General features: G+C 36.7%; 1 protein-coding gene across 1 annotated transcript in view; it reads right to left on the bottom strand.

Annotated features, from left to right (window-relative positions):
- Sgcd (sarcoglycan delta) overlaps positions 1-23,551 on the bottom strand; it is a 510,909-nt gene extending 487,358 nt beyond the window's left edge. The window contains exon 1 of the mRNA XM_051180864.1: positions 23,394-23,551. The gene's annotated coding sequence lies outside the window, so the exon portion shown is untranslated. The remainder of the gene's footprint in view (positions 1-23,393) is intronic.
- Positions 23,552-23,902: the final 351 nt, after the last annotated feature.

The raw sequence follows: 23,902 nt of genomic DNA, 5'->3' as shown, positions 1-23,902 counted from the left end.
ACTTAGCTCCATATTAGCATCTCCTAAAAATTTAGCTCCACTTGACAATGCATTTATCTCTCTGAGATAATCTTATTTATTGTGTAATTACTGTATCTTAATAAGAAGCACTTGTGGAAATCTGACTTAAAGATTTAAAAATGTGCCTGATGTGCTTTAAACATCTCTGAGGTAGTGAATCACACCAATGATGTTATGTACTTGAACTGATTTGCTGAGAAACTCATTTCTTCAGGAAAAAATACAACTTCTATTTTCTCAAATTCCCATGAATACTTATAACAATTGTCACATTTTCTTGATAATCAAAGACATTTTCTCTAGAGTACACATTTAGCAGTACAAAATTTGTTAAAGTAAATTAAAGTATTCTCGTGCAGTCATTGACATAATGAAAACATATCTATATGGAAAGTGTTTACAGTATTTAAATGAAAGTGCTAGAACAATGCATTCTAATTTTACAAGCAAAAATGTTGTACTTATAAATGTATAGTGACACCCCCTGGAGTAATGAAATAATTATAGATTTTCTCCAATATACTTTCTGTGTTTTTTGAATTTCACATATTATGTTTATTGTATCTGTAGTTAGAAAACATAGTAAGTTCTACTAAATATATCCTATCTGGTATTTAAATATGCAAGGCATTGAATTTTATAATTTAGGAAACTACATGATAACCTCTCCTAAAGCCAAAGAAAAGGGTAATTAAGAGAAGTGAATATATGTAATAGTTTAAATTTTTGCATGCATTTTTTCATTTGCCAAAGTCTACTATCAAAGAATTGATAATTAAAAATTAATTATCATCTATGTAATGTTAAAATAATTCCAGCTCTTTGAGATATCTGGAGGACTGAAATTTGCTGACACCCACATATATTGGTTCTTTCAGGCAGATTCATAACTTTTACATATGACTGTATTTTGATGAATAGCTATATATTTTATACAGATAGCAGTGGTGTTTTTTGAAGGCTCTTAAATCATTGCATTTGCTCTTGCAAGGGACACTGGAGACCAGAGAGATAAGGCAGAGGGTAAAAGTGCTTGCCACCAAGCATAATAATATGGGTTGGGACACACATGGTAAAAGAAAAAAAAAAAAGACTCTTTGAAGTTTTCCTCTGACATGTGTGGTGGTATATGAGTGTGCACAACCATAATAAATAAATAATTGTACAAAATAAAACACTAGAAAACTGAACAGATATCCTTCCTGTGATGGTAGAAGAAAAGCATACAGAGTTAGTCACATGAGCTAATGAAAGTTGAGAAAATAGAGTGGAAACTAGAAATCCCCTCTTTCTCAAAAATAGTACACTGCCTCTCAGAGTCATGATGAAAAGTATTCCACTCTGATAAACAATGAAAATAGAAAACTGTATGGCTCCTGACCATGGATTTAGGAAGTTCCATAGATGATTTCAGATTGAGTTCTCCAGTCAGATCTTAGGTCTCTGGGGAGACCTGTTCAATAAATTGATATGTGAGGTTCTCAGAATGTTTTGAGTGCTAATTTGTGAAATGCTTTCTTTCCATATATATATAATATGGATATATATCTGGTAAATATACTTGTAAATAGTACGCAGAAATGAGTAGCTCCCATTGCTCTCCTTCCTTTTTATGTTTTGGGTGTCCTGGTAGGTCTTCAACATGGACTCATCATTTCTATTGGCTTGACTCAGTGTAGTACTTGATTTGGAACTTGGAGTTGAGCCACATCTCTTCTCCTTCTGGCTTTTTCTCCCCACTCCTTAAGGACTACATGTAGCCACAGCTCACAGCTCTTTCCAGTCCAATGGTATAGCACTATTCTGGATTTTTCTAAATTTTACTACCTTGCTATGACTTGTCATGTACTTCTTGGTGAGTAAAATGAAAAGAAAAATAAGAGAAGCCCCTTTTTCTGCCCAGTGAAACTCCCTGGAAACTAAGTTGTTCTTGAGAGTGGGAAGCCAAAGAGTATCCAGGACTGGCATGGATTCACAGAAGTCCAGAGAGAGAAGGAATTCAGAAATCAGAAAGAGAAATGTATTGCACTATTGTACAGACTGGACCACAGCGATGGACCACAGCATGATTCAGTCAATGAAATTTAGTATCTGAATGTCCAGACCTCTTTTCTTCCAGTGTGTAGACCACAAGCCAAACTTGGAAAGACTGATAAATTTTGTAAAAAGACAAGTATTTCCAAAGAGATGACTACCTGTCGCATTCCAGAAATCCTGACTCAGATGAATGATCACCTGCTGAGACAGTGGGAACAAATGTGCCTGCATTCTTGGGAGGTTGCTGGATAAACACACAGCAGGGTACAGAATTACAAACACAAAATCTCCAATTCATTTGAACTACCAACTTTGATATCATGTACTTTGTATGGAGTAAGGGTTTTCCTCCCGCTGTCGGTCCTGTCCTGCCACCGCGCCAGCCCCAATTAACACACAAAGAATCTGTATTTGATATAATGTTGTTGGCCAGTTACTTGTTTCTTATTGGCTAGCTCTGTCTTAATTATTAACCCATTTCTATGTATTTCCACCTGGTCTTACCAAGGAGAGGTGGCTGGCAGTTCTGCTTTCTCCAGACTCTCCATCTTGACTACTCCTTCCTACTTCCTCTTTCCTCCTTGTCTCCTAGTCCCTCCTATCTTCCTTTCCTATTGGCCAACAGTGCTTTATTCATTAACAAGTATGAGAAACATATAATGGCATCTCCCATCAGTACTTCTTGGAGAATATTCATTTTAGTGACTTGCATTATCTTTTTGATAATTTTCTTATTTAAATTTGAAACAAGCTTGTTTTACACATCAATCGACTTGCATTATTTTAAGCCCTGAACATAAAGTTATAAGCTACTGTTTTCAAACCCCTTTATTTCAGAATTTGGGCATAAATCAAGAAGTGAAAATTGTAGTGTCACCATATTTCAAAATGAAAAAATTCAGATCATAAAAAATGTGATTAATTTGTATGTCTTATCAAATGTGACAAGTTAAAGCCAAAGAAAGTCATTTCAAATTTTAACTGCTAGGCTAATTATAGTTAATTTTAATAGATTCTTAATAAAAACATTTCCATTTCCAAAATCGACTGTGTTGTAGTATGAATTATCAAAGATTTGAATATCTTAATGAAGCAAAGCTTCAGGAAACTGATGTCCCCAACAATGAAGACAAGCAAACTGAAGAACAGCATTGTTTTGTATACTGTACACAGAAATTTAAACTATAGATCTAAGTGGATACTAAGTAGAAAAGTGTGTGTTTCCCTTGACTCAAATCTACATTCTGATTTTTATGGAATGTATGAGCATGTGGAAATATACCAGAATGACATAAGGTGAAGATGAAAACTCCTGGGAGGATGGTCATTTTAAATGTACATCATTTACTAAACATTAAAAACAAAAGGTGAAACAACTTAGAAGTAACTTTTCCAACTATTCTGAACTATATTTCCTAGGGCAAGCTTTATAATCTCTCGTTTGGAAAAAGAATGGCAAAAATAACATATTTCTTAGTGTTATGAGTAGTTTCTCTCCAGCCAGCCTTGTCCCACTGCCTTGGCAACCCCAAATAACACACAGAGACACTGTATTAGATATAATTCGGTTGGCCAGTTACTAGTTTCTTATCGGCTAGCTCTGTCTTAAATATTAACCCATTTCTATTAATCTAAGTATTTCCATGTGGTCTCCCCTTACCGGAGAGAAGGGCTGGCATTCTTCACTCTCTGTCCTCTATCTTGGAACTCATCCCTACTCCTTCCTCTTTCCTATTGGCCAACAGTGCTTTATTCATTAAACAATAAGAGAAACATATTTACAGAATGATATCTCCCATCATCTTAGTGTTTATAAATACTATTTTATCCTTGAAAATATATGTGTATGCATGTGTGTGTGTATGTATGTATGTATGTAAAAGCAGTCTAGTGTTAGCATCTTCTTAACAGCTAATAAATTATACCCACTGTTTTAGTCACCGCTACTATGATATCCCCAGTTATTACTCTAGAGAAAACAGAAATATTAGTGGATGGGGTTAAACATCTTGTGTCAAACTGCTTTTGAGCAAGTTTGGTATATCTCATTCATCTTGTCCTTGAGTGAAATCCTGAAACTTTTCCTCGTGTAAGCATACATATTATTATATGTAATAAATCTTAAATTTTTTAAGCATGCCGAATCCTTGGCAATAAACCCACCTCTATGGAGTGAGTAATAATTTCTGCTTTGTGTATTTGTCTCCAACAGTGAAAGAAAGCAAACATTTCTACCTCAAAAGCAATTACTATTGGCCATTGTGAAAACCAAGAGTTCTACTAAGAATGCTTATGTTCCCCAGGTGTGGTGGCATGCACTTATATTGCCATTACTAAAGATGTTTAAAGTGGGAGGAGTCCATGCTTGTGGCCTGCCTCGGTTACATAATGAATGAGACACTGCCACAATAATAATAATGATGATGATGCAGTCAAACAAAAGAAGGAATGGATGTCTACACTATAGCTTAGTTGAGACTCACCTGGCTATGGGGTTAAAAATAGAATCTGGCTGTTTCCAAACACTAGATCCAGACACTCTAAAAATAAAGATGAAACATCTAATACTTTGTTCAGGGTACATTCTGAAAACATTGGACAATGGGCAGCATTTGTCAAAACAGTCATTTTAGACTAACTTTTTAAAATTAATATCTGTCTTAATAAGAAACTGTGATTTGTTGATAACATAGTATCAGTTAATTATTGGGAAGTAGCAAGGCTGGACATTTAGACATGAAGCTTTAAACTCTGCCAAGCTTCAACTATATAAAAATAATCAAGTGTGCCAGACAGGGGTGGTGCATGCACACCTTTAATCCCATCAGGGGCAGAGGCAGAGGCAGGCAGATCTCTGTGAGTTTGCGGCCAGTCTGGTCTATAGAGCTAGTTTTTGGTTGGGCTCCAAAGCTACAGAGAAACACTATTTTGAAATCTGACCCCCTCCTTGAGTTCTTAAGATACATACAACAGAAGACATAGTGTTTGTCATAAAATCAAAACACAAGATGTATTATTAATATTATCATTGTCTAACTAAAATACATATATTATATATACATAATCACAATGAAATTAATTTATTCTTGATTAATCACTGTTTCTTCAAGTATATGAAAAACAGTAGTGTGCACATTTGTCAAGCATTGTTCTTAATTATTTAGGTGGGAGACAGCTGCTATTGGACTATTTTGGCCATATTGCATAAGCTGACTTAATACATCTAGCCTGGAGAGACAGATATGGGAAAAAAGCAAAAAGAACAAAACCCTGTCAGTTTCTGTGAGCAGCTGGTATGGAAGACAACTTTCTTGGAATCTCCCAGATCTAATAGCCACTATTTCTGAATAAATGGTTATAAAGTTACCCAAGGACAGGGCATTAATGAAAGAATAATCAAATTCTTTGTGTGTTTTGGTGTATTTTTGATGAAAATTTTAAGTTAAGACCAGGCAAGTTCAAGGTCACCTACCAATCTGTCTCCAGTCTACATTGTACAGAAATTGCAGGAAGCATAAGGAAATAAAGCACCCAGTCCTTTAAGAGAGGGATTTCAGGAAAGTCTGAATCATTAAAGAATGCCTGTAATGTTTACTTATTTTCTTGACAACTGGATTTCTAATTACTTTCCCCCATAGAAAGAGAAGAGAATGTAAACATAGTTTTTTAAAGAACAGCATAAAACCAAGGTCTACATTAAAAAGCCCATCACAACCTGGATTCTCACACACCCTCAACTGAAGGAATAGAACTTTCTCTTTTGTCAGATATTAATATTTTAGCCACTTAACAACAACAATGTCCTGAAGTCATTATTTATATATGACTTTGTGATAGGTTTGAACCATTCTATTTCATAAAGATAATAGAAAAGGCTTGCCAAGCAGGGCTACCAGGCTCTAGTTTGAAATATTTGAACAAGACCCCTGAGCAAGTTACCTTGGAGTAGTGAAATGGTCTGACTACAGGTTGCATTGGATATTTTGCCAAATTACATTTAATGTCATTGGAAAATGGACATTATTGCATTTTCTTTCTTATTTCTATAATAAAAACCCAGGAAGATCACTAGCCAAGGAGTTTATTCAGAAAGGGAGGAAGGTGCCTCATGACATAGTTTCTGAAGAAAGTAGGAGGAGAAGCTAACCCAGTAATGCTCCAACTTGGCTAAGGATATATCTACAGACTGGACAGATATGCTTTTTAACAAGTCATAAAATCATAAGCTGCTCTCCAAATGAACTCTACCCAACAGAAATATAATGTAATCCAACCATATATTATTAATTTTCTAGCAGCCACATTAAAATATAAAACCAAAGGGTAAAATTTAAAAGTATATTAATATAAGATATCAAACCTTTGCCATCTTAATACATAATCAATATTAAAAATTGCAAATGAATTATATAGTATATGAATTGTATGTCAATCAAACTCAAAATTAGTGGCAATGCTTTCGGTTACTTCTGCCATTCAAAAAAAAACTTAAATTAACTGTTAACTTATGTTTTATCTTAATTTAGGCTGGCACATAAATTCTAAGTGGTCAGTGGCTATTTACCAGACTTAAATATCTAATGTAAAGGATTGTGACCTCTGTGAAGGATTCTGTCATGGGCTTTTCATATGTTTTCTCTTTAGCTTTTCCTTTTAGTCCATAGTGTCCTCAGTGAACAACACTTTCAAGGCTTTAGCCCTTCCTTAGTCATCTATATTTTCCATTGACAAAGACCTACTGAAGGTACATATCATAAAGAAGTTTAATTAATGAACATGCTAAAAGGTGACTTCAAATAAACTCAAATTTTGTTTCTACTCACAATTGTTCCGCATTACAAAGGGAATAAATTAATAACCTTAGCTCCTTTGGTCTTGGCCCATGAACTTCAGATTTTCTCCCATTCTCCTTTGCTTGTTCTATTCATAAATCTTAATGCCCCAACAGAAAGGATATGCGAGACTGGAGACTTTCTTAGAGACTGATGAAAGAAGGATGTAAGCAGGTTTAGAATCTTCTTCAGCAGGCCAAACAAAAATGTAGTTAAGTCACAAATAAGTACAAAGGATTTGGGTTTTGTCGAATATCAAAAATTTCTTGGGAAGGAGAAAGCAGAAATCCTATTGTAGAAAAAAGAAATGTGAGTGTAAGCCACACTAGTCCTACTGATGTCATTTTCTTTTTCTCTAAGTTTTGGTAAGAACCCTTGAAATATAGAATTTGTCAACCTCTAGGCCAGTGTTCTCAACCTTCCTAATGCAACTTATTAATATAGTTCCTCATGTTGTGGTGACTCCCCCACCCTAACCATAAGACTGTTTTTGGTGCTACCTCAGAACTATAATTTTGACACTGTTATGAACCATGAATCATAATCTAAATATTTTTGGAAGTAGAGGTTTGCCAAAGGGATCACAACCCATAGGCTGATATCCAAAATGAGTCTTTCAGAAAAATTATTGAATAATTGATGTTCTTCCTTTCAGAAAGCAAAGGAAGTTCACTGTAAGAGCAGCAAGAGCATTGCATTATCTCCTCCTCAAAAGCCTGGGTTTTATATCTTAAAGAAAATACTAGTTCAAGGGTCAACACAGAGAAGCCCTAGCTTTACATCATGAAATCCTATGTCCTCGTAATTCTGCAATTCCTTAAAGCAGGAAGTGAAAATTCATTGTCAATGAATGAATATTTATAAAGCTCTACTACATTATGCATGGACAGAATGAATGTTTTACCTAGTGCTGGTGATAAGCCAGAGAGACTCAGACTGTTTATCTGAGTCTACAATGAAAGACTATAATGAAGTCTATTCATACTTCCATTATAAGCACCTTTGGATGAAGATCTTTATGTTGGCTAGGTTGGATTGGAATGTCTTCATACAAGATATTTACAAGAAAAAATTAAAGTACAGATGCCAGGTAGTTGACATTCAACTTCTTTTAACTGGACAGACTTTTCTGTTGTTGAGAGAAGTGATACTACCTTTTACATAGCTCTAGCTGGCCTGGAACTCACTAGGTAGACCAAGCTGGCCTCTGCCTCCCAAGTGCTGGTGTGCACCACCATACTTGGGTAGAACCTTCAAACTGTCTTGAAATTTAGGTGAGATGAAATGCATCTTGGTCCCCAGTATTTTGCAAAGGGTCAGGAAGGTAAGGGCTTTCCAGTAACAGAAAACAGAGAGGATTATGGACTTTTATCAGTCTAAGTGTCACTGTTTCCTTGTTTTCCTAGTCACACATTTAGAAGAAATAAAAGGACATTTTCTCCTGGAAACCTTCTCTTTTATTTTATTCAAAAGCAGGTTTGGCATTAAGATAAAAGGCTTATGGAGATCTAAAGCAGCAGCTTCAGTGAGTCATTCGGGCCAGCAGTTCTTCCAAATGAATTCTATTTCCTCTGACTGTAGCTATATTCAAAGAAGGTAGAGTTTCTCCTTGCTATTTATCAGAAAGCTTGCAATTTGCCACATCAACAGATTTTTGTAAGAGATTTCAGGCTTTCCCTTGCAGCTATTCTTTTGCCAATATTTTCCCCTCTTGTTCTCAACTCTAATTTTGTCTCTGCATTATAAAGGCAGCCAAGAACATCTGAAAGCTAAACTATTAATTCAACAAACATCTTGGGAATTTAGTATGTGGCAATCTCATGCACAGACAGCTTGCTATCTAGTGGTGCTTAGAAACAAGAAAGTGACCATACACAATATTTGTTTACTGTGTTAAATTACCATGGAAGCATAGGTAGGAGGAAACCAGAGGTTGAGAACATCAAGGATCAAGAAAATCATCATGAGATATTTGTATTCTTTTAGTGGCAAAATGTGTCCCAAACTGGCAATCAAGAGAATAAATTCCAGGAGGGGAAAGGTAGGCATGATCCAGGAGGGGAGAGGTAGGCATGAGGGAGCAGGAAGATGGAGTCAGAGAAAAAACTAGAGGAGAGCAAGAAAAGAGATACTATATAGAGGGAGCCATTACAGGTTTAAAGAGAAATCTGGTACGAGGGAAATGTCCAGAGATCTACAAGGATGACCCCAACTAACAATCTAAGAAATAGTGGAGAGGCTACCTTAAATGCCCTTCCCTGATAATGAGGTTGATGACTAACTTATATGCCATCCTAGAGACTTAGTCTAGTAGCTGATGGAAGCAGAAGCAGAGACCCAGAGCTTAATTCTGAGCCAAACTCCTGGAATCCAATTGCAGAGAGAGAGGATGAAGAGCAAAGGGGTCAAGACCAGGCTGGAGAAACCCACAGAAAGTGCTGACTTGAACAAAGGGGTGCTCATGGACTCCAGTCTGACTACTAGGAAACCAGCACAGAACCCACCCAGATGCCCTGAATGTGGGTGTTAGTTAGGAAGACTGGACAGTCATTGGGGCATCTGGTAATGGATCAGTATTTATCCCTAGTATAGGAATGGACTTTGGGGACCTATTCCACATAGAGGGATACTCCCTGATCATAGACACATGGGGGAGGGCCTGGGCCCTGCTCCAAATAACAGACTTTGAAGGCTCTCCATGGAAATCTGCTCCCTGGGGAAAAGAAAGGGGATGGGATGGGGGTTGGTGGGAGGAAGAGAGGAGGATAGAAGGGTGTGGGAACTGGGAATGACATGTAAAACGAGCTTGTTTCAAATTTAAATAAAAAAATTATCACAAAAAATACAAAAAAAGGACAAATTGGGAAAAACGAGGCAGGAGTGGGTTTGGGAGGAGTTGCAGTGACGATGATCAAAATATATGCATGTATGAAATTATCAAAAAGTTAATAAAATATTTATTTTAAAGGATAAAAAGAGAATAAATTCCATTCTCCCTACATTAGGCCTGGGCATGGCTCAATAAACTCAATGCCTTGAGAGTCTGTCTTTCAGTTTATATTTACTAACTCAGCAGAGCTCAGACCTGGACGAGTTGCATGTGAACCTTTAGACAGAAGAATTTGTAATTCCAAAGTTGTGATTTTAGTACTCTGTAGAACCAACTGGTTTTGTCTCTGATTCAAAGTTATTTAAAAATCCTTGGTAGGCAATCAGTTCTTTTAAATATTCTACTATCCAAATATGTACCTTCCTATTGTTCTCATTAAACAATGAGTTATACAAAACATTGACATATATTTGTTATGTATTTGTGTAAGGTTGATTATACTTTGCATAATAAACTTCACAAGGCCATATTTTAACAACTAGTTCAGTAAGAAATCAGGGTAGAGTTCTTCTTTTCCATATTTTCCTGAAGAGATTATATTTATTCACCAACACTAAAGTATTAATTTACAAACACATCTGTCTGTCCTCCTGGCTGGGCTTCCTCAGCCATCAATCATATTTAACGGACTCTGTAGCTATCTCTCTATATTAATTAACCCAGTAACTCTTCTTCTCTGTTGTCTGATGAGCTCTCATAATTTATGTCTTTAACAAGTATGTACCACTTGTGACAATTAAATGGAAGGACTTAGCTTATTGCATGATCTGGTTCATCTCCAAACTTTATTTAGTTCTTCTGTGATTCCAAGTATCTCCTAATGCAGGGTGTGTGTGTGTGCACGCACATGAACTCTTAGTCTTACCTCATTAACTTGAGGGAAAAGGAGCACATCTCCCTTTCTTAGAGATACCAGAGCCTCACAATTGCCTTTGTCTTTTCTCTCCTTCTCCCTGTTTAGAGTCATATGCTCACTGTGCCCTTGGCTTCATTGTCAAGGTTTATGACATTTGGTTAACTTACTTGCGCAAGTACAGATCATTTCTAAAAGTGGGAGGAGAGTTTATTATGATGACATAAATTTTTCATTGGAGAGACAGGTAGTATACTAGGATAACAATTATTATTATTTTTTTGCCACAATATCATAAAGTTAAACTCATGGAAGTCAACTGAATTTTTTCAGGAACATATACATTATTATTATTGCTCAAAACCAGGGTACATTTTGTTTGGCTTTTTTTGGATTATAATTTCCTTATACAGATTTTTCTCTTCAGACACATTTTATAATTGCCTATAGATTAGAGATAACACACTAGCCCCCTACCCAAACAGACAGTAACCTATTCCAATTTTTGCTGGAACCTATGATAATTGGAGTTTGGGAACTCATTTTAACCACTTGGACCTCCTGCCTAATTACAATTGGCCTGGCAGAAAAGTATTCTTTTTCCTTTTTCAATTTAAATAACATTTTTTTTATCTATTTTACATAATGACCTCAATTTCCCCCTTCTCCTTTCCTCCCAGTTCCGTATTTCTCATCTATCCACCTCCCCAACTCCTACTCTGTCTTCATTGAGAAAGAGACAAGCCTCACATGGGCTTCCACAAAGCATGGCACATCAAGTAGAGGCAGGACCAAGCTCATCCCCTTGCCTGGGCAAGATAATCCAATATGGGGAACAGGTTCCCAAAAGCCAGTTAAACTCCAGAGATAGGTCTTTATCCCACTGCTAGGAGCCCTACAAAGAGACTAAGCTAAAGACTTGAGACTCTCAACTTGACTATCGAAATAATGGACTCCAAAGAAATGGAGACCCCCCCCCAAATTCCATGCTGCAAGAAGGAAAAGGCACCAGCCAGAAGGGGAACTTGTCTTCCAGAAAGTGATTTCCCACAATCTCAGTAACTTGTCAGACTACCTTTACAGGGTGAGACTGATGTCCAGACAATAATGGGCTTATGATGGACAGGACCACACCATGACTAGCACTGCTTAGGCATGCAAATCCTTGGCCTCCTATTTAAACTTCAGTCTCACTTCAGGACTTGAAAGATGGACACGGAGCCATTTCTAAATCGCATTGTCCCTCTTCTGATGTTTCTGCTTTCTCCATTTAATTTGACTATTTTAATGGACTTATTAAAATGGTTGACCGGACCTGACTTGGGACACAGACTGTGACCCCTGCCCAAGTTCTGTAACAAATTTCTGAAATATCTTTTCAAACATCTGGTACAGGTTTTTCATGAGCTGAATGATTTTGCAGTTTAAGAACTGTTTGCTGAATTACCTTCTTAATATACAGAAGGAGTATGTTCAGAAAGAACTGTAGGATGGCTAAACATCTTGATCAATCAACATGTCTTTTTGTTGTCCTTACTTGGAGTGTGACTTAAAAACAACTTCTGGAATCCAAGTATTTTCCCTCAGAAAATTTGAGACACTGCTTTCCTCCCCTTCCTGCTGCGTCGTTGATGGAAAGTTTGATACCAGTTACAAGATCATTTCTTTACGTGTGACACATTTTCTCCCTACCCAAGAGATACTTTCACAATGTCTTTTCTTTGGAGTTGAAATTAAACAGGGTACAAGGGGAATATCTTTTTCTCACTTACACAATGTGGCTCTGGGTGTATAAATTAAATCTATTGTCTATGCTCAGCTTGAATATTAATTTAAAGTTCCTTTGATGGTCCCTCTCTCCAGTCTATCTGGGACTATTAGAGGTTCTCAGAGTAAGAGGGAAGGCTGCTGTGTGCATCTGATAGCTTGGTTCCTTTATTATTACTATTTTTTTCCTTTTCATGTATTCCAGGAAATTATACTTAACTTGTAAGCCTTCAAAATGAAAACCAGCATTTAATAATACAGTAGATCTTACTATTCTTTAACACATCATCCTGTACTGTTATGTCTAAATGTTTAGGATAAATTATATTTTTTTAACTATCATCAAGGACTATGATGAACAGGTTTTGAATATACTCTTCAATCCATCGTAGTAGCTACTTTTTAAATTTTTTATTTTTATTTTATGAGTATCAGTGTTTTGCTTGTGTGCATGTCTATATACCATGTACATGCCTGGTAACAGTGGATAACAGAATAGGCTGTTTGATTGCCCTGGCATTAGAGGTGAAGATTGTTATAAACCACCATGCCTTGTAGGTGTTGGGAATCAAACCCAGGTCCTCTGAAAGAGCAAGTGCTCATAACTGCTGAGCCTTCTCTCCAGCCCCCACAATATCTTTGTGGTGGTCATATAATATTTGTTTGTAGTGTTTGTCTATGTCTTTTATCATTACCTTGCTCTGTTTGTCCTGATAATTAGAACACTACCCAGGGGTAATTTATAACAGTGTGGATCACGGTGCCAACAGATTTGGTATCTGGTGAAGGCTATTCTCTCTGATTCCCAAAGGCTCTCTTATTGCTGCATCCTCTGATGTCCTCTGAGACAGAAGAACAGGACAAGAGAGTTGTGCTGTCCAATTCCGAATCTTCTTATAAGTGGATCAACTCTATTCAGGAGGGCTCAGTCTTGTGGAAATAATCATCATCCAAAACATTCTTTACTCAGCTGTACTGAGAAGTGTTCCAAAGAGAATTGTGTGGGAATACTATCATATTAGTCACACCTGTCTTGCTGGGATAAAATATCATAACAAAAGTAACTTATAGAAGGAAGAGTATATTTTGGTTTATGGATCCTGGAAGGAAAGTATATTGGGAGGTCATGCCAGCAGGAGGCCTAACCAGAGAGCTGAGAGATTGCATCCAACTGTCACACATAACAAAGGGTTAACTGGAAGTGGGGCAAGACTATAAACTCTCAAAGCCTGACATACTTCCCCCAGCAAGGCATATTCAAACTAACTAGCCATAGCAATAAGTCAACAAAAGGAGATCAAGGAGATTCAGATTAGAAAGGAAGATGTCAAACCTTTGCTATTTGCAGATGATATGATAGTATACATAAGTGACCCCAAAAATTCTACCAGGGAACTCCTACAGCTGATAAACACCTTCAGTAATGTGACAGGATACAAGGTTTAAAAAAAAAAAAAAAAAAAAAAAAAACACCACAGCCCTCCTATATCAGGCTAAGAAAGAAATGAAATCAGAGAAAAATCACCCTATACAATAGCCAAAACTAATATAAATATTTTGGGGTAACTCTAACCAAACAAGTGAAACATCTATATGACAAGAACTTTAAGTCTTTGAAGAAAGAACTTGAAGAAGATAAGAAGATATCAGAAAATGGAAAATTCTCCCATGCACTTGGATAGGTAGGATTAACATAATAAAAATGGCAACCTTACCAAATCTACAGATTCAATGCAATCTCCATCAAAATCCCAACACAATTCTTCACAGACAAGGAACCCACAATACTCAACTTCACATTGAAAAACAAAAAACCCAGGATAGCCAAAACAAAGATACATATATTTGTTATGTATAATACTCTATAATAAAGGCACTTCTGGAGGCACCACCATCCCTGACTTCAAGCTCTACTATAGGGATACAGTAAAAACTCAGCTTGGTATCAGAATCCTATTGAAGACCCTGACATAAATCTGTATACATATGAACACTGGAACTATAAAAGATCTCTTGGGACAACTGGGAAAGGGGTATTGGGGGAACTGAAGGATAGAAACTAGAGGGAGTAGTTTGGGTGGGCTGGGTGTGGGAGGCATGTTGGAGGCAGTTGACCTGAGCTTGTAGGAGCTCATGGACACTGAATCATCTGTCAGTGAACCTGAATGGTATTGATCTAGTCTCTCTGCATGTGTGTGACAATCATGTAGTTTTGTCTCTTAGTAAGGCTTCTAACAGTGAGAGCAGCACCTCTCCCTGGCACTTAGCTAGCTTTTGGTAGCCTGTTCCCCATGCTGGATTACCTGGCCCCATCTCATAGTAAGGGGAGGAACTTGGTCATACACCAGCTTAATGTCCCATGCTTTGTGCAAGCCCAAGGGAGGCCTGTCCCTTTCTGAATGAAGAAGGAAGAGGAATGGATGATGGGGGCATGTGGATGGGGAAGGGGAGATTATGGAAGGAGAGGAGGGAGGGGAAACTGGTTGGTATGTAAAATAAATGAGAAAATGTTATTTAAAGAATAAATGAATATATAAACAAAACCCTCAAAATGTAAAGCAGATTCTCTCCAGAAGGCACTAAGAAAGTAAAATGCACATATCTGTAACACATAAAATAAACACAGAACTTAGATCCAGAATGTTTTAATTACTATTTTCATTCTTTGAATTTATAATAAAATTATATCATTTCCCCCTTACAAAATACTTCTAAAGGTCCGTCAAATTAATAAGAAAGACTAGTAACCTAATGGAAATTCACACAAAATTAATTCTTGAAGATTATTTTTAAGAAAGATATACAGATGATCAGTAAGTGCAATTAAAGATGTCAGACATTGTTAGCTAATGTGGGGATTCTAATTAACACAGGTATAATAAGTTATGCCCACTAGACTTAGAAAAATCAACAAAACTAAACAGCTGTGGGAAGCAAATGTGAAACAGTAAATTTTCCATGTTGCTTTTGACAATGAATCACAGTAGAGTACTATATGGAGAGGGTGGGTTTTATGTTTGTTTGTTTTGTTTTCCTTTGTAGGTTTATCTTTTTATTAGATACAGAATCTCACTGTGTTGGCTAGATTCATTAGAAACCCATAGTTCTTCTGCCCAAGATTAAGTCTCTAGACTGTGATGACTATAGATAATCTGCACCATACCTATCCCAATTTAATGTCTTATAAATTAATGTACATTTTCTCTGTGACTTAGCAGTTCTACCTATTAATAATCTCTCAATGAAAGCTTGTATTTCCACAAATACTAACTCAGAAATGTTTTTAGTAACTTGGCTCTTAATATTCACAAACTTAAGAAGTTACATATACATCAGAAAGAAAATATCAAATATATTATTTATTCACCAAATGACAATGAAATGAAACAAAGAATAGAACAAGAACAAAGAGTTTCAAAAAGATCATGTTGGAACAACAGTCTACATCCTGATGGAGCTTCTAGATGAGCTTTTAAAAGATGCAGAACTTTTGCTCAGATAGAAGAGATAGACATTAAGATTGAATAGACTTCATAGTGATGACAGTGTGTCTAGACTTCACTGTGCAGTCACATGGCAAAATTCACATTGTCTACTTAAGATTTTTTGTTCTATGTAAATAATACCTCAGGAAGTAGACAAAAAGCATAAATGAAGGAAGTGAACTATTTTTTCCAAGCTAGTAAAACCCTCTGTCACTTTATAAGGTTTGTCTCACACACTAAAACTTAGATTTCACAACCATGCCTACTTGAAACAAAAGTCAGATATCATCAAAACACATCTAGGAAAAATCATTAAAACACAGTCCTGTGTTTTCAAACATATTGTAAAAATTTCCCCACCATATAAAATAGTTTATGAGGTTGGGGAGGTATCTCAGCCATTCAGATGTCAAAACACTGGTCTGGTTCCCAGCACTGATATAGGTCACAACTCTATTTTAGTCCAGATACAGAGGATCTGGGGCCCCTGGTCCTCCCAGGAACCACATATCTATAAGTTATCATATGTATCTATACATAATTTACTATAATAACAATAAAACTTTAAAAAATAGTTTATGTGTTTTGCTTCTGGTATAAGAATGTATACATTTTTAAATAGTCAATAGTATCACATACAGTGAGATGCTTAGACTATGAAAACCATTAAAGACTGAAGAGTACCTACTAATTAATAAATATATCACCAACAGGTACCGAAATTGTTTCCCTTAATGTTATCATCAATCACATGTAACTGCATTGATAAATGGTAAATGTGCATCAAATGTAACCTTTTTTCACATCAGGTCATTTTCCCTCCATGCTTCACCATGACTATTATGGCTCTTTGGATTTTGCTTCATAGGAATGATAGAACTAGAACACAGGCTGGTATTCATCTGTGTGTTAGGAGCTGACTTTTCAGCATGATTATAATGAATTCTCTTCAGAGGAAGTGCAATTAAGTCAGGTTTGAAGATAAGACAAGTGACAAGACTCCCTGGGGTTCAGGAGGCCTCTAGAGATCTGGATCCATAAGGATAAGGATGAGGGTTTAAAGTCTATTGCTGTTTGTTTTTGTTTTTGTTTTGTTTTCGAGGCAGGGTTTCTCTGAGGCTTTGGAGGCTGGCCTCAACTGTAGTTGAGGTAGATGTTACAGGCAAAGGAACCAGCAGGTATGTAAAAGAGGCAATAATAAAGAACCAGAAATTTCTGGAAAATGGAGAGGTTATTTACACTTGGTGGAAAGATCTGGAGGCAAGGTAAATGTAGAGGGAATTAGTAGAAAGACAATGACAAAAGTTATTTGGAAGCAGAAAATCATGATTTACGCACTAAAGTCATTATAAACAGTTCTGAAGGTGATGAGAGAAATGATATGCTTAAATGACTTCCATGTTTATTTGACTTTAATCCTCAGAGTCTGTGAGATAGACTATACCCATGTTTCAATATGTGCTAAGCATAAGGAAATGCTGCCATGAATACTGGGGAAAAAACTCATGAAAAATAATTGGTGATGGAGGAAGGGCTACCATCAAACAAAGAGGAAGAGAAAGCAACTTCATAGGTTAAAAATAAAGCCTCTCTGAGATTGTATATTGTGGAAGGATTTCCTCCTAGTTTTAACATTCCATCCTGGAAGGAGGTATAGTGAGAGTCACCATTCTAAAGACAGGCTCATTAAAACATAGTAAGTCCTCCAAAGAAGCTCATTAAGAGTCAGAAATAAACAAGTCACAGGTCTCAGGAAGTCCCTGAGACTTAGTAGATTCACAAGAGCTCTCTCCAAAATTATTCAGGTAGCAAGGTTTGCTAAGGAATGGAGACTCTCTAATGTGTCCAGCTGCCTGGAATTTATGTAGCAGCCTCAAAGTAGAAGAACATTCAGGAATCAAATGCTGAGTATTTCATATGTTTTTAACTAACCACTTACCCATTATCCTATAAGTAACCACGGCAACTCTAGTTCATTCATGTTGGTCTTAGTGGTATCATTACTTTGGTCTGTCATGAGTTCTCACTTTGAAATGAGTATATGTTTGTTTACATCTTCCCAGAAAAAAAATATAAGTGTCACATAGCATCATTAATAGGATGCAAATTTGCACAGTTGAAATTTTCATCCTACATTCCCTTTGGTAATAAAATAACTCTGTAGAACTGCAACAGGAGCATAAAATGGCTGTTTCAAGGAGAGAGAGAAAGATTTAACTTGTAAATAAGATCTAAATCTGTGCAAGATTCTGAATGCAGCAATAGCATACATTTTGTTAAGTTTCAAAGGCCTTGAGTAAAATTCTGCAGGAGTAAACAGGCAGCCAGAGACACGCTCAAGGGGAAAACCACAAATCTCTTCCCCAGTAACTGTCAAAAAGAGACTCTTCTGAAAACAGCAGTGGTTTGCATTAGAAAGAGAAAGAAAGAAAAAGGTGAAGGCAAAATGGTGCTTTCCCTTTGAGATACCAAATCAGAGAGCACTAGAACAGGCCCCAAGGGCTACTGAACACACCTACGGATAGAGTTTGCCCCTGCTATGTGCTTGTTAGGGAACCAGTTTAGAGTTTAGGTCAGAACTCATCATCTTGCAGCAGAGGGTTTATCAAAGTCCTGACTTTCTGCAGGTTCCTCAATGGTAAAATAAGAAGAACCTTTTAAGAGTCATGGTTGAGAATGGAAAAAAAAATAGAGTTAGGCTAATTCTACAAAGGTGTAAGACTGAAATGATGACCTGCTGCAGACATTATGAGTGCATTATAAAAAAAACTCACTGTACAAAATAATTGCTAAAATTACACACGAAATCTTCTGTAGAGTTCTGTAGAAGTTCTTTAACATTTTATTTTTCTTTTAAAGTTGTGTCTGTGTGTGTGCGTGTGTGTGTGTGCATGTGTGCACATGAATGCAGGTATACATGGATAGGAAGAAGAGGGCATCAAATATCATGGACCTGAAAATAACAAGTAGTTGTAACAAGTAGTATGACATGGGTCCTAGGAACTGAACCTGGGTCCTTGGGAGCAGGAGTAAGCATTCTTATCTGCTGGTCATCTCTCTACAGCCAACATAAAATTTTTTATCTTCATCTGTTTGAAATTTCATACGACATGTTTGAATTGGTCCTTGTATTATTATTATATGTATTCAGAGTATATTCCAGTATCATCATTAACTGCCAATTCACTTGAAGGAAACTGTAATATTTACTAAAAAATGTTTAGTTTTGTTTTGTTTGTTTGTTTTTTTTTGACATTGTACCATAATGTCATATACAAAGTAAACACACAAAAAGCTACACACTCATGTTATGAAAATACACACAAATGTAATAATATTATCATAAGTTAAAATTGTGTTGGGCCGCAGTCACAGAGCTGTCCTCAGCTACATCTAGCTAGCAGGCCTTGAGTTTGACAAGCCTTTAGGACATCCCCAATTTTATCCATGTTAAGAACATATTTTATAGGTGATGAAACTATGTGATCCAACAGAAATGTTAGGTGTCATAGAGATATAGTTATACCATGATAAAGCACAGCCTAGGAGGTGTTTATTATAGAGCACCCAGAAACAGAGGCAAACAAATGGCTACAGAAAGAACATTGTGGGTTATTCAGTCTGGTTCTTTTGTGTTATTAATCCTACATATTTGATGTATTCATTAGTTAATCATGTGAAACTTTAATGCACAATTAACTTCAGGGAACAACTCTGAAAATCAAAGAATCCATGAGTGAAAGGCAGTCACAAGACTTGGAAAAATAGGCAAAGTTCTGCTGAATTGCTATGGGGAACAGAAAATATAAGAGCCACTACTTCCTCATGCTGGGGAATAGACAACTGTCCAAGTGACATGCATGAATGCAGAGACATATGCAAAAGTAGCATAAGACTCTACCAATGTGAATTCCATGAAAAGGGAACACACACACACACACACACACACACACACACACACACGCACGCACGCACGCACGCACGCACGCACGCACGCACACACGCACACACACACACACACCTCTTCTGAGTCAGCCACTTCCCCACTCCAAATGATGACTGGCAGAAATGATAATAAGACCTATCCCCAAAGGCAGCTTTTTCATCTTGCCTTTGAAACTCTTGGAGGTACACAGAGCCTCTCTATCAAGTGAGTATTTTGGGAATAGACTAATTAATTTGTCAATATCATGCTCTGTTAGCTGGCACACATTTGCAGTTTTTCTGGTTTTTAAGTTATAACCTGGGAATCAAATATTTCAAAGCCCAGCTAAAATGAAGATGGATGCTGAAGTCACATGAAAAACAGTTATGACAGTGAGGGAAACTGTGGAGGTTAACAAAAGAATTGAGCTCTTCAACACACCAAGACGATTAACCTTGTTGGTATATGTTAAACATGCTAAAGAGTCCCAGCCTCCCTTTAGTCCCTCTGGACAGATAATGTGTAACATCCACATTTAATGACATTTTTTTTCTCAACATCATTTCTTACATATTAATTAAATGCCTTTTTCTCCTCTTTGGCAAAAGTGTCCACTTCATTCAGAGGTTCCAAACTCTTACAATGTAATGGATGCCATTTTTGAAAATAATGTTCTGATATCATTGAAATAGAGTACATAGCATGCCTGCAAACAGGAACTCAGAGTTGGTACCCCCATACTTACAGCCATGAGTCATGGCATCCTTTTACATAGGAGTGTTACTGTTTACAAGTAGGAAGACAAGGTGGCTTGGGATGGAGGCAGAGAAACCTTACTCCAAGGCTATTTATACAGTGGTCTTGAGTTTGCCACAGTTCCTGGAAACACAGTTTGTATGATGGTCCATGATCAAAACCAGAGTAATATTTATCATTAATCTGTTTCCCCCAAGTCACTAGTAGAATATATAATTCACTCATTTAATGGCCATTATTCCTAAATGGCCATTCTGGAAGCATCTTCTAGAGGACTGCTTCTGCACATCTGATCTGGAATGAAGACAGTTAAGCCAGAATGGAGTCATATAAAATGACCCTTGAGCTCAGTGTGTGAAAACATATTGTGTGCTGGGACATGTTAGATTGCTTTTCTAACAGTTGCTTTGAACATGTGTAATACAGAAATAGTAACACCTATCTCAGAGGGCAGTTTCAGTTTCACTCTTTTGGGAGGGGTGTGTGTTGCAGTGCCTCCCTATGCAGTCCAGACTAGCCTCAGAATTTACATGCCTTCCAAGCTGAAGTGGCCCTGGTGCTCCAAGCTTATGGAACACACTTTAAACAGTACTGACTTGGCAAAATTAAATGGCCTTTCTGATGTTCAAGCACAGACCAGGTTAGAACTATGATTTGCCTTTCATTATTCTGCCCCTAGAGACATTAATTTATACTGTCTGGCTTCATGTAAAAAGACACTTGAGAATTCTTCCAGTGTCCAGGTGGCTCTGTGGTAGATGAATTGTGCCAACACCATCTCATTCTATTCCAACACCCCAGTAGAGACATTTTTTTATATATGTACATGTGCATGCTTAACTGAATAGATACCGTGATAAATATTCATCACACAGCACAAAATCCCCTCTTATCTTAGTGAACATTGTTTTTTTTTTTTTTAACCAGTTTATTGCTGTCTAAACCATGAATATTGGCTATGCCTAAATTTCTGTTAGAAGTGACTGGCATCTAGAACACAGACATTCTGAATCAATGATCAACACTGAAAATAAGGAGCTTCTCCTTCCAAATCCCATCCCCCTGTACAATCTCCTTCAGGACAATGGGACAAATAAAGCAAAGTATGTTAGTTTTCCTTACTGATAGGTCAAGGATGTATGAGCAAAGAGACCTGCAACCACAGTACAGGTCTATTATGTACCATATTTCTGTACTTTTGAAAATTCCAAAATGATATAGAACATATGTGTGCCTCCTTTCTAATGAGCAGATTATTAACATGGCCTTTGTAATCATGTTAAATAGGAAATGAATTCCTAATTAGTGTTTATTGCTGATCTGTTTTAAAGATGCCCTTTGATTAAAAAAAAGAATTATATATATGAACAAAGAAAATTCTGCTGAGAAATAGGAAATGATTTCTTCCCTCACACAGTCCCTGGTCTCTCAGAGGTATTTTGGTTTTCAGAGGTACGAGTCATGTAACTGTCATAGCCCTAACACACATTTTCCAGCATCCAGAAATATCAGGTAGAAAGCAAGTATGCTTCATTTCCACAGTACAACTCACAAGCTAAAAGTAAGCACCACACTTACTTCAGCTGGCCTATGATTATACCTGATTCCATCCTTACCAGGTCAACACCTACATCTCTGCTAAGCATATAACCAAAGGAATTTTATGGTGCCAGAAGAAGGGACCCAACCCCTCAACTAGCCTGATTTTTTATCCTGTCCACCCATAACCTTCTGCATCATAAGACAGTGTTGTTTTTTATTTTGTTTTTTTTATCCCCACTTTTTTTTTTGAAACTCAAAGGACAGTGAATTAGCTACCAATAGACTTTTGTAAGACATCTTAAAATGTCCCCTAGATATGCTGTGTGCTCCTCTCAAACCATTTCCCCAGATATAAATGTGCTTCTACCCTTGTATACAAATTAATATATGAAATGGAATTTTAATAGGACTGGAATAGAGTCTGGTCCCTCTACCCATCAGACACAAGAAATGTTCTTATCTCCTCTATGGCTCCCTGGAACAGAAGTTCTTATTCCACATGGTTGTCATGAGATGTATTTGCAAATGTCAGAACACAACATCTGATTTACTGCAAATAGTTATAAATGATCATTCCATTTATTCTGTCTCTGTCTATTCTTCCTTGACATCCCCCATATGTACAAACATAAACACCTGCATATACACAGAGATATATATGCTGAAAGCAATTAGATGCATTCAACAATTTATTTATGTAGTAAATATGTTTGCATAAAACATATACCAAACACCTTTTGCTGATTGCCCTTTAATTGCTATAAGTATGATATTTATCATTTTAAAAATCATGGATTCCTTTGACTCAAACTTAGAGTCTGCTCCAGCATAGGCATATATCCAAGAGAGATACAATGGTGCTCTTAAGAAAATAGAAAACATTATCAAGAGCTTCCCATGGACACAAATAATAGGAATAAAACTTTGTATGAAACACAACAATTTCTTTATTCATCTTCTTATCTGAGTCTCTTATGGCATAGACATCTACAGGAATTTCTCTTTTCTTTCTTTTGAACTCTTGCTCAATTCTCTGTCCACTTTGTCATACTGCCCTTTGCCCATCTGATCCTTGTTAGAGCAATACAGCTTTCAGATGGTTTCCCCCATCATACTGTGTCTACTCCACAACATTCCATAAACTAAGAATGAAAGGAAAGACATTCCTCAAAAAGGCCAAAGACACACAGAAAAGCAAAGGCAGTTGGGGACAAGGCAATAAAAGCAATCTGCTTTTAAATGTACGTTCACATTAAAAATTAAGAAGTTAAACTGTATATCATACCTTTTTAGTCTTAGTCTTCTTGAATTTTAGATACAAACATCAGGGCAACATTGGGATTGAAATAATGTTATCAGGTCTGCACCACAGCAACTGTCTCCTTAACTTCCACACAGGTTCCAGTTCAGCTGTCTCCAAGATCCTGAGGATGGAAGTTTCTTCTTAGTCTACAGAATCACAAGAGAGAAAGATTTGCATACAGAATCAGCAGAGTGATACCAAATCTAAGACCATTTGTTCTAGAAACTATACTTAAGCCACATAAATGGCAATTAAGAATTCAACACCAAGTGCTTAAAAAATTGACCCAGACACAAACACACATACATACCACACTGTGAGCACCATCACCATAACCACTGCCACCTCCACCAGCACCATGAGCCTTCCTAACATCATGACCACTCCTACCAGTGTCACCACAAGCAGCACTAGCTCTACAACAAGTAATTATAGTATTACATTTGAAAAGGATTTTCTAGGACACAACAATATCCATTTGTTCATTTATT

Source organism: Phodopus roborovskii, unplaced genomic scaffold (assembly GCF_943737965.1).
Source record: "Phodopus roborovskii unplaced genomic scaffold, PHOROB, whole genome shotgun sequence".
Taxonomy (NCBI): Eukaryota; Metazoa; Chordata; class Mammalia; order Rodentia; family Cricetidae; genus Phodopus; species Phodopus roborovskii.
This window is presented reverse-complemented; position numbering and strand designations above follow the sequence as displayed.